General features: G+C 46.5%; 1 protein-coding gene across 5 annotated transcripts in view; it reads right to left on the reverse strand.

The window, feature by feature from the left end:
* Positions 1 to 13,028, reverse strand: part of SHANK2 (SH3 and multiple ankyrin repeat domains 2) — a 695,443-nt gene that overhangs the window by 670,568 nt on the left and 11,847 nt on the right. The gene's annotated exons all lie outside the window — the stretch shown is intronic.

A 13,028-nucleotide genomic window follows, 5' to 3' on the forward strand; every position in this document is an offset into this window, starting at 1 on the left:
AACCTTTCTCCACAATTGATAGAATAAGACAGGAAAATCAGCAAGGATACAGAACTCAGTAATATACCCAATCAACAAGATCAAAGTGATAGTTGTAGAACCTTCCTCCACTGTACTACAGCAGAATTCACATTCAAGTGTTCATGAAATTTATAGCATATATTAGAAAAGAACAATCTCAAATCAAATTCTAAGTTCCTACCTCAAGAAGCTAGCAAAAGGAGACCCAAACAAACCCAAAACAAGCAGAAGGAAGAAAATAATAAACATATGAGTGGGAAAAAATGAACAGGAAACAGAAAAACAACAGAGAAAATCAGTGAAACAATAAGCTGACTCTTTGTAAAAGTCAATGCAATTGACAAAACTCTAGCAAGACTGACCAAGAAAAAAAGACAACACAAATTACCAATACCAGGAATTAAATAGGAGACACCATTAAAGACCCTGCAGACATGAAAAAGATACTAAGGGAATACTAAATCAGCTCTACACACATAAATTTGACAATGTAGATGAAATAAAGCAATTATTCAAGAAATACAAACTACTTCACCTTGCCCAATTTGAAGAAGGTAGTTTGAATCATTTCCTACAACTATTAAGGGAAGTGAATTCATAATTTTTAAACTCCAGTTTTTTTGAGAAAAAGAAATCTTTAGACCTAAATGAGTTCACTGGAGAATTCTATGAAATGCTTAAAGAATAATTAATACTAATTCTACACAATTTCTTCCAGAAAGTAGAATAGGAGAGAACATTTCTTAATTTATTTTATGGAGCAACTACTACCCTGATACCAAAGCCAGAGAAAATGAGCACAAAAAGAAGATTACAGGCTGGGTATGGTGGCTCATGCCTGTAATCCCACCACTTTGGGAGACCGAGGTGGTTGCATTACCCGAGGTCAGGAGTTCAAGGCCAGCCTGGCCAACATGATGAAACCCTGTCTCTACTAAAAATACAAAAATTAGCTGGGCATTGTAGTGGGTGCCTGTAATCCCAGCTACTCGGGAGGCTGAGGCAGGAGAATCGTTTAAACCTAAGAGGCGGAGGTTGCAGTGAGCTAAGATTGTGCCATTGCACTCCAGCCTGGGCGACAAGAGTAAGACTCCATCTCAAAAATTAATTAATAATTTTTTAAAAAAGAAGATACCTTATACAAACGTAAATCAAAGGTCTTCATGAATATAGACATAGAAATCTTTAACAAAGGAGTAACAAATAGAGTTCAGCAATATATCAAAAGAATTATATACCATGACTAAATGGCATTTATTCTAGGGATGCCAGGCTGTTTCAATATTTTTTTTAAAAATCAATCAATGTAATCTACTATTATCAACAGAAAAAAAGATCATATCAATCAATGCAGAAAAAGCATTTAACAAAATTCAGCATCTTTCTATGAGAAAAACTCTCCCCAAAACAAGATGGGAATTTCCCCCACTTGATAAAGAACATCTACAAAGAAACACGAGCCAAGATTCACCAAATAAAAACAAAATGCTTTCCCCATATGATCAGGACCAAGGCAGAGATGCCTGCTCTCACCATTCTTACTCAACATAGAGCTGGATGTTCTAGCAAGTGTAATATGGCAAAAAACAAACAAAGATTGGAAAAGAAGGAACAAAATTGTCCCTATTTGCACACAGCATGAAAAATCACAAAGAAACAACCATAAAACCCCAAAACCTCCTGGAAATAATAAATGAGTTGAGCAAAGTCACAAGACACCAGATCAACATATTAAAATCAATTGTATTCTCTAGCAATAAACATGTAGATAGCAAAATTAAAGATACAATATCACTTATACTTGCTCAAAAAATGAAAGAGTTGGCTGGGCGCAGTGGGTCATGCCTGTAATCCCAGCACTTCTGGGAGGCCGGGGTGGGTGGATCACGAGGTCAGTAGATAGAGACCATCCTGGCCAACATGGTGAAACCCCGTCTCTATTACAAATACAAAAATTAGCTGGTGCATGCCTGTAATCCCAGCTACTCGGGAGGCTGACGCAGGAGAATAGCCTGAACCAGGGAGTTGGAGGTTGCAGTGAGCCAAGACTGCACCACTGCACTCTAGCCTGGCAACAGAGTGAGACTCCATCACAAAAAAAAAAAAAAAGAAAAAGAAAAGAAAAGAAATAGGTATAAACCTAACAATACATATTCAGGAACTGTATGCTGAAAGCTATGCAACACTGATTGAAACAAATCAAAGATCTAAAAAAATTTAGAGATATACCCTGTTCATGGATTGGAAGACTCAACATAGTCAGAAGGTCAATTTTTCCCAAATTGATGTGCAAGTGATGATGATGAACACAATTCCAGTCAAAATCCCAGCAAAATTTTTTTGTAGATATGGACAAGATTATTCAGCACTTTGAGAGGCCAAGGCAGGTGGATCACTTGAAGTTAGGAGCTCGAGACTAGCCTGGCCCAACGTGGTGAAACCCCGTCTCTACTAAAAACACAAAAAATTAGCCGGGTGTGGTGACGCACACCTGTAAGCCCAGCTACTTGGGAGGCGGAGGCAGGAGAATCACTTGAACCTGGGAAGCGGAGGTTGCAGTGAGTTGAGATCATGCCACTGCACTCCAGCCTCCAACCTGGGCAACAGAGCAAGACTCTGCCTAAAAAAAAGCTGAGCGCAGTGACTCACGCCTGTAATCCCAGCACTTTGGGAGGCCAAGGCAGGCGGATCACAAGGTCAGGATATCAAGACCACGGTGAAACCCCATCTCTACTAAAAATACAAAAAATTATCCGGGTATGGTGGCGGGCACCTGTAGTACCAGCTACTCGGGAGGCTGAGGCAGAAGAATGGCGTCAACCTGGGAGGTGGAGATTGCAGTGAGCCGACATCGTGCTGCTGCACTCCAGCCTGGGCAACAGAGTGAGACTCTGTCTCAAAAAAAAAAAAAAAGTATATGGAAAGGCAGAAGAACTAGGAAAACTAACAGTTTGCAAACAAAAAAAAAATGGGAGGAAATCAGTATACTCAGCTTCAAGATTTATTATACAGTATAGTAATCAAAGCTGTGTGGTTCTGGTGGAGGGACAGGCACATAGCAATAGAACTCAATACAGAGCCCAGAAAAAACCCACACAAATATGCCCAACTGATTGCTGATGAAGGTGCAAAAGCCACTCAATGGAGGAAGGACTGTCTTTTCAACAAATGATGCTGGAGCAATTGGACATCCATCAGCAAAACAATGAACATCAACCTAAGGGTCATGCCTTATACAAAAATTAATTCAAAATGAATCATGAACTTACATGTAAAATACAAAACTACAACTCTTAGAAAAAATGGGAGAAAATCTTCAGGATCTAGAGACAGGAAATGAGTTCATAGACCCAATGTAAAAAGCACAATCCACATACAAAAATATTGACAAATAGGTTCTCATCCAAATTAAAAACTTTTGCTCTGAGAAAGACCTGCTGAAGGGAGAAAAACACAAACCATAGAGTGGGAGAAAAATGTCTGCAAACCACATATTTAACAAATAATTCGAAATAATATGTGTCTAGAATAAAGAACTCTCAAAGCTCAACAGTTAAAAAAAATGACAATCCACTTAAAAGAGCAAAAGATAGAAAAAGACATTTTTCAAGAGGATATACAGATGGCAATAAGCACATGAAAAGACGTTCAACATACCAGCTATTAAAGAAATGCAAATAAAACAAATATGACCATACACCTATCAAAACAGCTAGAATGAAAAATGGTGACACCAATTGCTAGTAAGAAAATAAAGAATCACATTGCCGGTGGAAAACTTGGATCTTACACGTTGCTGGTGGAAATACAAAATGGTACAGACATTACAGAACACAGTGTAGCAGTTCCTTAAAAACCTAAATATGTAACTCCCATGTGACCCAAAAACCACACTCCTAGGCATTCGTCCCACAGAAATTCAGACTTATGTTACGGGCCAGGTGCAGTGGCTCACACCTGTAATACCAGCACCTTGGGAGGCCAAGGCAGGTGAATCGCTTTGACCCCAGGTGTTCAAGACCAGCCTGGTCAAGGTAGCGAAATCCAGTCTCTACTAAAAATACATAAATTAGCTGGGCATGGTGGCATGTGCCTGTAGTCTCAGCTACTTGGGAGGCTGAGATGGGAGGATGGCTTGAGCCGGGGAGACAGGGCTTGCAGTGAGCCAAGATCATGCCACTGCACTCCAGCCTGGGTGACAGGGCCAAGTGTCTTCAAGGAAAAAAAAAAAAAAAGACAAAGAAACCTATACACTAATGTTTATAGCAGCTTTATTCATAATAGCCAAAAACTGCAAACCACCCAGATAGCCTTCAGAAGCTCAATGGTTAAACAAACGGATACATCCACACCATCAATACTCAGCAATAAAAAGGGAAGAACTTTTGATACACAAGACCTGGGTGACTCTCTAGAAAGTTGTGCTGACCAAGGAGGGGAAAGCCAATCCCAAAAGGCTACTTACTGTGTGATTCCATTTCTGTATAATTACTGAAACGACAAAATTACAGAGATGGAGAACAGATGAGTGGTTACCAGGGCTTATAGAGCAAGTAGGGGTGGAAGGAAGTGTGTCAGGCCATAAAAGGGCACCATGAGGGGTCCTGGTGTGGACAGCAGCATTTGAATCTCGACCGTGTCAACATCAGCATCCCAGCCAATACTATCGTACTGTCCCAGGATGAGACTATGGGGGTAAACTGGGTATATCTCTGAACTATTTCTTACAACTGCAATCATCTTAAAAATACAGTTGGCCCTTAAGCAACACAGGTTTGAACTTCTCAAGTCCTCTTACACGTGGATATTCTCCCACCTCTGCCGCCTCTGAGAAGGCAAGACCAACCCCTTCTCCTCCTCCTCCTCTTTCCCCCCTCCTCTCCTCCTCCTCCTCCTCCTCTTCAGCCCACTCAACATGAAGACAATGCAGATGAAGACCTTTACTATGATCCACTTCCACTCAGTGAGGAGTGAATGTATTTTCTCTTCTTTATGATTCTCTTAGTAACATGTTCTTTTCTCTACCTTATTTAAGGTAAGGTTATTTGTTTGTATAACATACAAAACATGTGTTAATGGACTGTTTATGTTATCTGTAAGATTTCCAGTAAATAGTAGGCTATCAGTAGTTACATTTTGGGGGAGTCACAAGTTATACCTGGACTTTTGACTGTGTGGGAGTTGGAACCCCCAACCTCTCCATTGTTCAAAGGTTAACTGTAAAAATTTTAAGTCTTTTTAAAAGTACACTGTGGAAAACAAAAGAACAAAACTTTCACACAGCTTCAATGAGAGGCAGCAATTTCACTCCTAGGCATACAACTAAAAATAATAAAACATACATCCACACAAAAACATGTAGGCCAGCCACAGTGACTCACACCTGTAATCCCAGCACTTTGGGGGGCCGAGGTGGGAGGGTGGCTTGAGCCCATGAGTGTGAGGCCAGCCTGCAGGTACAGGAGACCCCATCTCTACCAAAAAAAAAGTGTATATGAATGTTCACGGCAGCATACCTCATAACAGCCCAAAAGTGGAGGTAACCCCAACATCCCTAAGCTGAGGAATGCATAAACATCTTGTGGTCCAGCCTTAAAATGGAATGTGATTCAGCCATCAAAAAGAATAAAGGCCTGACCCAGGCTACAACACGGATGAACCTCGGTAACACGATGCTAAGTGAAAGAAGCCAGTCACAAAGGATCCCATTTTGCACGATTCCATTTACGTAAGATGCTCAGAATGGGCAAACTCACCGAGACGGGAGACAGATTAGTCGTTGCCAGGGGCTGGGAAGAGGAGGGAAGATCAGAGTGGGAAGCAATGCTGATGGTTTTGGCGTCTTTATTGGGGGGATAAACATGTTCCTAAATCGACTCTGATGGTTGCACAATCTCCCTAATTTACTAAAAAACACGGCACTGCAGGTTTTCAAAGGGTGAATCACAATGGTATGTAAATTATATCTCAACAAATTCTCTAAGAAATCCACAACTGGGTTCTAGGAAATTTTAACGGCATCTGTTAAAGGGGCATGCTCCTTCCCCCAGTAGCAAATAACTGAATTACTGAACTATTTAAAATGTTGGCCTGCAGGCCAGACACAGTGGGTCATGCCTGTAATCCCAGCACTTTGGGAGGCTGAGGTGGGAGGATCACTTGAGGTCAGCAGTTAAGAGACCAGCCTGACCAACATGCAAAACACCATCTCTACTAAAAGTACAAAAATTAGCTGGGCGTGGTGGTGCACGTCTATAATCCCAGCTTCTCGGGAGGCTGAGGCAGGAAAATTGCTTGAACCCGGGAGGCAGAGGCTGCAGTGAGCCAAGATCATGCCACTGTACTCCAGCCTGAGCAACAGAGCAAGACTCGTCTCAAAAATAAATAAATAAATAGAGCCGGGAGTGGTGGCTCATGCCTGTAATCCCAGCACTTTGAGAGGCCGAGGTAGGCGGATCATGAGGTCAGGGATTCGAGACCAGCCTGGCCAACATAGTGAAACTCCCTCTCTACTAAAAAAAAAAAAAAAAAAAAAAAAAAAAAAAAAAAAAAAAATATCAGCTGGGTGTGGTGCGTGCCTGTAATCCCAGCTACTCAGAAGGCTGAGGCAGGAGAATTGCTTGAACCTGGGAGGTGGAGGCTGCAGTGAGCCAAGACCATGCCATTGCACTCCAGCCTGGGCAACAGAGCAAGACTCATCTCAAAAATAAATAAATAAATAAATAAATACAAACAAAATGTTAGCCTGCAGATGCACCTCTATTTTTGGAGGTGCTCATCACTCTTACAGAGGTGGAAACCATCATTGTGAGGAGTTCTGAAACAGCTCTGGGACCCACAGGAAATGCCCCCCCCCCAAGACTGGTCCTCCACGTGCTGGACTCCGAGTCGGGGGGCCTGTCTGTAGCCAGCCAGACCCAGCCTGCCCGTAGCCAGCCAGACCCAGCCTGCCCGTAGCCAGCCAGACCCAGCCTGCCCGAGCCTCGGTCCCCTTTTCTGGAAGGTGCCACAAAGCAGGGGCCTGGTCTCTGGAGCAGCCCACCTTGCCTGACCCCAGCCCCCTCCATGGCTTCCCCACTGCCCGCATTCGAGCTAAGTCTGCGTCCTCTTCTGTCAAGGAGGGATGAGTGACCACACTCATTCCAGAGTCCCGGGCACTGGAGGAGCATGGCCGGGTGGTCCTGCTGCCCCACAGGCACCCCATGAACGGAGGGAGGAAATGTCACACCCTCCCCCTCTAATATTCGAAACATGTATACAAATGTTCACAACAGCACATTTTACAACAGCCAAAACCCAGAAAGAACAAAACACCCACCCACACACAATGGAGACACGAAACATGAGCTACCGTACAACGGAGTATCTCCAGCCATAAAAAGGAAGGAGGTACTGATCCACGCTACAGCACGAATCATCCTCTGTGGGATAAGAAATACACTGGGCTTTGTCCCCAGTTCCCAGCACAGAGATCCTAATACCCTTAGAATTTCCTGAGTAGCAGAAGTGAGTCCCTTTTGACCCTACTGGAGCTTATGCTAATGAGGTGACTTAGGGTGGGGGCCCCAGTCTCAGACTGGGACTGGTCACCAGGAACACAGGTGTCTAAGAAGGTGGGAACTTCTGGCCCCACTAGCTGAGCTCCGGAAGGTACTGGAGATTAAGCTCTATAAAAACTCTTGCACAGGATGGGCACGGTGGCTCACGCCTGTAATCCCAGCACTTTGGGAGGCCGAGGCAGGTGGATCACCTGAGGTCAGGAATTTGAGACCAGCCTGGCCAACATGGTGAAACCCTGTCTCTACTAAAAATACAAAAATTAGCCAGGCATGGTGACATGCACCTGTAATCCCAGCTACTCGGGAGGCTGAGGCCGGAAAATCGCTTGAACCCAGGAGGCAGAGGTTGCAGTGAGCCAAGACCATCCAATGCACTCCAGCCTGGGCAACAAGAGTGAAACTCTCTCGGAAAAAAAAAAAAAAAAAAAAAAAAAAAAAAAAACGTTAACTTTATGTTACGTGTATTTTACCTCCATAAAGGAACTAAAAAGAACCTCTCATTCTCGACGGCTCACAAGGGTTCAGGATCCACTTCATGGAGCGAGGGGAAAACACTGAAGGCAAAAGGCCACCATGTACAGGCATGCAGCAGGGACAGAAGAGCCTCCGATCTTCAGTTTTTGTCGGAAGCCACCTCCTGAGGTCTATGTGACACAGCCTGTGGGGAGTGGCTGCTGTGACGATAGGCACACACTCTCTCACGTGTGTGTACACCATCTCCCATCCTGCCGGCTGCCTTTGCTGAAGTCTGTGCCAGAAGCAATGTGACTTTATCAGATGCACCCATTCTCCTGCTGAGAAAACTGAGGCCAGACCAGCAGGTGCTGGCGGCAGAGCCAGGACCAGGAGGAAGCCAGGCTGGCCATTCCGTTCTTCCTGCTCAGCCTCCTCCGCCCCCTCCATGGACACTGTTTGTTTCAAAGGCAGGACCGGACTGAGGGTGATGTTGCTCGGGACCCATCTCACCATCCATAGAACACTCCTCATTCTCCACATCCCCAGCTCAATGGCCAGAGAAGGCAACGGGGCAGACTGAAATTAGCTTATCAACAGACACCATGCAAAATTATTCAGGAACAAAATTTAAAAATGCATTATGCCTCCTGGTTGAACCACAAAATGCTGTGACCAGTAAAAGCATCAAAACCCAACATGAGGGCGGGCGTGGTGGCTCATGCCTGTAATCCCAGCACTTTGGGAGGCTGAGAAGGCTGGCAGATCACTTAAAGTCCGGAGTTCTAGACCAGCCTGGCCAACATGGTGAAACCCCATCTCTACCAAAAATATAAAAATTAGCCATGTGTGGTGGCATGCACCTATAGTCCCTGCTGCTCCAGAGACTGAGGCAGGAGAATTGCCTGAACCTGGGAGGTGGAGGTTGCAGTGAGCCGAGATCACGCTCAGCTTGTGCCTGGTTCCGGTAGGCAACTTACAGAACCATGACCTAAATAAATCAGGGTCAGCAAGAGACCGCCTATGGGCCAATTCTAGCCCAGGCCTGTTTTTATAAGTAAAGTTTTACTGGAATACAGCTGTGTCCATTCCCTCATGTATTGCCTTTGACTGCTTTTTTGGAGAGACACTGTACAGCACATAAGCACAACATTTTTACTCCAGCCTGGGTGATAGAGCGAGACTCTTGTCTCAAAACAAACTTACTTTAGCTTGGGTGACACAGTGAGACTCCATCTCAAAACAAACAAATAAACAAAACCCAATGTGGCACCTCCATAGTCCTATGAGGTCTTTCTGTGCCCAGAGGGCAACACTGCAGGCAGCGGCCGGGAGGGACTTGGCGCAGGTGGGACTGCGCTGCGGGCCTGGGAGGCTGTCACAGTAATGGCTCCAATCAGTCATACCTCCTGGATCTAGCATCTTGGGAAGTCTTCTCCCACAGTGACCCTGGAAATGGTCACCGTTCGCTCTGGCCACGTCAGTAAACCCGAGGGGACTGCAGCAAATGTGATGCAAGCAGATACTGCAGACCACGGCATCCTGAAGCTCCCCCTCTTGCTGCCCTTGGGAGCCTAGAACCACCAAGTAGCCAGTGGGCAATGAGGACTGAGTCCAGGGACTGAGCCCGGCTGTAGTGGGCAACTTGCAGAACCATGAGCTAAATAAATCAGGGTTGGCAAGCGACCGCCCAGGGGCCAATTCTAGCCCCAGCCTGTTTTTATAAGTAAAGTTTTTATTGGAACACAGCCATGCCCATTCCCTCATGTATTGCCTTTGACCGCTGTTTTGGAGAGACACTGCACAGCACGCAAGCACGACATATTTACTATCCAGCCCTGAAGTGAACAGGTGTTTTAGCCTTTGTCTGGGGTGGTCTGTTATGCAGCAAAGGTTAACTAACAGACCCTCAACTTAACAGCGGCTTATTAGATAGCTGTCGTTATCTCCAACCTAAAGATCACGAAGCCGAGGGCTGCAGCAAAGGATCCAGTCACTTGCCCAGATCACTTCGTGGCACTTACGGGGAGGCTTCGGCAAAGCAGGAGTTAATCCTGTTTGTCTAACACCAAAGGCCCCAAGCCCACCACAACGCAGGCTTTATAGGAGGGCCCCTAACTGAATCACTAGCTGTAGAGCCTACCCCATCTCCCCTTCCCAGGCTCCCCACCTCCTCTCTCTCTTTGGTAAAAGAAGGCAGGATGAGATTTCTGATGAACAAAGGTTCATCCATGTCAGGAAAAGCCACTGAGGGCCACGAAGGCTGACAAGGATGAACACACACCACTACCCAGGCTGGGGGGTGGTAGAGCAGCCCAGCCACCTGGAGTTCCCAAGGGATAAGGGGGTCCCCTCCCAAGGGGCTCTCCCTGTGACACACAGACTCACCTCTGTCCCCAGGCCCTGCACACATGCACACACGGACTGAGGGTGGGACTCAGGGGGCCCCCAATGTTGCCGATGTCCCTTGCAAGAGCTGGGAGGCTGCTGCTGGGCACCCCATCATCCTGAATCCCTGAACCCTACGCACTCATGACGCCCACGTGGGAGGCTCTGCAGAGAACAGGTGGAGACCCCAGCATTCCCTGCTCTGCCTGTAACAGGACCTGTGTGCAAACCTGAGGTCTCAACAGGCCAGTGGGCAGCCCTGACAAGACAGGCACTTTATAGACCCAACAATCCAACACAGATAATGCAAACATCACAACTAATGACAGTAAGAACAGTTGGCGGTACGTGGATGCTTACCATAGTCTCAGTTTTACATAAATTACCTTATTTAATGCTCACAGCTACCTGAGATATGTTAGTACCCCCATTTCAAGGATAAGAAAACCAAGGCCCAGAGAGGCCAACTGGCCTGTCCAAGGTCACACAGCAACACAGCAGAGCTGCTCTGCACTGCAACGTACCACTTACTACAGCAAGGAAAATGAATCCAACACTCCCCAAACCCCAAAGATGTCGAGGTAAGAGCGGAGAGGCCAGAGGCCCCTCCTGGCCAGTGCTATGCTCCCTCTGTGGCCCAAATTCTCCAGGCAGATCACCCATCACCACAGCCTAGAGAACAGGGTGCTGAAACACAGTGACACTCAACTCTGCTGAGCAAATGCACTGTCTGTGGCCAGAGCTTGCTCGAGTCAATCAGCAGAAGCATTGAAGAGCTGGGGCCCTCTGTGTCCTCTCTGTCCCTATGCTGACTGCACCTGCCGCAGAGGACTCTCCCCAGAAGAGGAGCTGTCCAGAGACACAGTCACAGGGACAGACTTCATTCATGGGAAGATCCAACTCACAGTTTCACAAGCATTTTGTTCACAAATGCTCAGGGGGCTTGAGGAAGGACTGGCTGTCAACAGATGACCGGGAGGGGCCGCCAGGCAGGCCAAGAGAGAGGACTCACTGGAGTGAAGGAGATTAAATGCTCCCATCCCTTTCTGTTCTACTGGTTATAACACGCAACATGCTACATGGGTTCAAAGCCCCAGCCAATGCACCTCTCTGGAGCTCAGTTTCCCCTTCTGTGAAATGGGCATTAAAATACTCCCAGAGAGCAACTGGTGATTCCATGAGACCATATGCACAAAGCTCCTGGCTCACAGCAGGTACTGAAATGTCCTCCGACAATGTCTGCAGATAATACGTTAATAATGATAATGATGATGACTGACTAAGCTACCTACAAAGAAACAGGTCACTCTATGTTATTACTGCACTGTTAATGGTAAAATTTTTTTTTTTTTTTGAGACAGGGCCTCACTATGCTGCCCAGGCTGGAGTGCATTGGCACCATCTCAGCTCACAGCAGCCTCGACCTTTCCAGGCTCAGGTGATCCTTCCACATCAGCCTCCCGAGAAGCTGGGACTACAGGCACACACCACCATGCCCAGCTAATACTTGTTTTTTGTTTTGTCTTGTTTTCTAGAGACAGGGTTTTGCTGTATTGCCCAGGCTGGTCTCAAACTGCTCTCAAGCAAGCCACCTACCCACATTGGCCTCCCAGGGTGCTGGGACTACAGGCATAAGCCACCGTACCTGGCCAAGAAGTCATTTTTGCCTCTACATGTGGAGTGTCCTGCAGCTGGCCGGATGGTCTGTGACCTTAGAGGCATTTCCTTTCGTTCAGAAAATCACCCACCCCACCCCAGGCCACTAAGCCCACCAGGCACAGGCTATGTCTCGCAGGGCGTCTGCCAGGTGTCTCAGGCAACCGCACATCCCCGGGAGCTGGGCAAACACCAGGCGGTGGCCAGAAAGCCGTCTGAATATCCAAGGGTCTCCATGAATGTTCAATAGTAATATGATACTTATTCTAGACTGCTTCTGGTAAGAACCTCGTTCTTCAGGAGAATGAACTCCAGAAGCTATTTAACCAGGCTTGGTCTACAAAGAGCCTGCCACGGGGTACTTGGAGGCTTGTCAGGATAGGGATTCTCGGATCCAGCATAAAACCTGCTGAAAACCCGCTGCGGGACCCAGACACGGTGTATCTTCTCCCGAGGTCCATTGTTCTCCAAGAGGTTTGGACCTGGACTTTCCAGAGCCAGCAGTGCAGAACCCTGATTAATTCTCAATGAGCTCTGGGGTCCTGCCCACACTGGGGTCTCTCTGAGTGACAAGCCATGACAAGCTGTCCTAGTCCATCTTCTCTCCCTAGCCCCTCTCCTGTTCCTCCAAACAGAGTCTTTGCTGCTAACTCAAAGGAAGCACATCAGCAGGAAGGGGGCTCCATCCAAGGGTGAGAAGGTGGCGGTGGAGGCGGGGACACTGCAGGCCAGGGGGCCAAGCAAGAAGGGGCAGACCCCAGCCCCTAGAGAATGAAGGTTACAAATCCAGGTTGCCCCATAGCAATATAACTGGAGTCACAAATGTAATTTTAAATTTCCTAGGAGACACATCAAAAAAATAAAATGGGCTGGGCATGGTGGCTCATGCCTGTAAATACCAACACTTTGGGAGGCTGAGGTGGGAGGATCGCTTGAGCTCAGGAGTTTGAG

The sequence above is a fragment of the Pan troglodytes genome, chromosome 9 (genome assembly GCF_028858775.2).
Source record: "Pan troglodytes isolate AG18354 chromosome 9, NHGRI_mPanTro3-v2.0_pri, whole genome shotgun sequence".
Classification (NCBI taxonomy): Eukaryota; Metazoa; Chordata; class Mammalia; order Primates; family Hominidae; genus Pan; species Pan troglodytes.